We start from the raw sequence: 721 nt of genomic DNA on the forward strand, positions 1-721 counted from the left end.
CCCCTCATGCAAATCCTCAATGCAATTAGGTCCTATTATCAGGATTATGTTTATATCTTTGGGAGCAATTCAGTCTGAAAATAGCATCATTTCCATACCTGCAGCAAGTTGGTGCTAGCTACCAGGAGTAAAAAAATTGTGTAACAATAATCCGTGCAAATGTTCACACGAGCTGAGAGTGAGCACAGTGAAGGCTAGCAGATAACAACTTTCCTTGTTAAGTTGCTAAAGCACTTAATTTTATTAAGTTTAGAACACATAAAACAATTGAAAAGACCATCTCATTCACAATGAAAAAGGAAAACAGCCTGCCATTTTTGATAGGTCAAACCTAGCAGGGCCAATAGGAGTCTGCATACAAGTGTGACCAGCCACCATCATGGCACATAGGACTAGGAGTCAAGAATATAGTCAAAATAATGACGATGAATTGGGAATAATACACAATAAGAATAGCGATACCTTAGCTATAGCATAAACTTGATACTGATACAATCTTTGGCAGGCTACTATTGGCCTTGGTGGGAAGAGGTGGAGAGCGTGGCAGGAGTCGAGAAGAGCGTCAACCCCATCCGCTACTCGTACGAAGACTTGCCGACGTGGACCACCGGCTGAAGCTCCACTGCGATGTCATACTGTTCCATGAGCCAGGAGAACAGCTGATGGGCCTAGTGAAGGTGAGAAAAAGCGGGGTTTTTGTAGAGTGGATGCTGGAAAGACT

At 43.0% G+C, this 721-nt stretch overlaps 1 pseudogene; it reads left to right on the top strand.

Moving 5' to 3' along the window:
• The window catches only part of LOC119594335, a 20,263-nt pseudogene that overhangs the window by 11,953 nt on the left and 7,589 nt on the right, over positions 1–721 (top strand).

The sequence above is a fragment of the Penaeus monodon genome, chromosome 33 (genome assembly GCF_015228065.2).
Source record: "Penaeus monodon isolate SGIC_2016 chromosome 33, NSTDA_Pmon_1, whole genome shotgun sequence".
NCBI classification, from domain to species: domain Eukaryota; kingdom Metazoa; phylum Arthropoda; class Malacostraca; order Decapoda; family Penaeidae; genus Penaeus; species Penaeus monodon.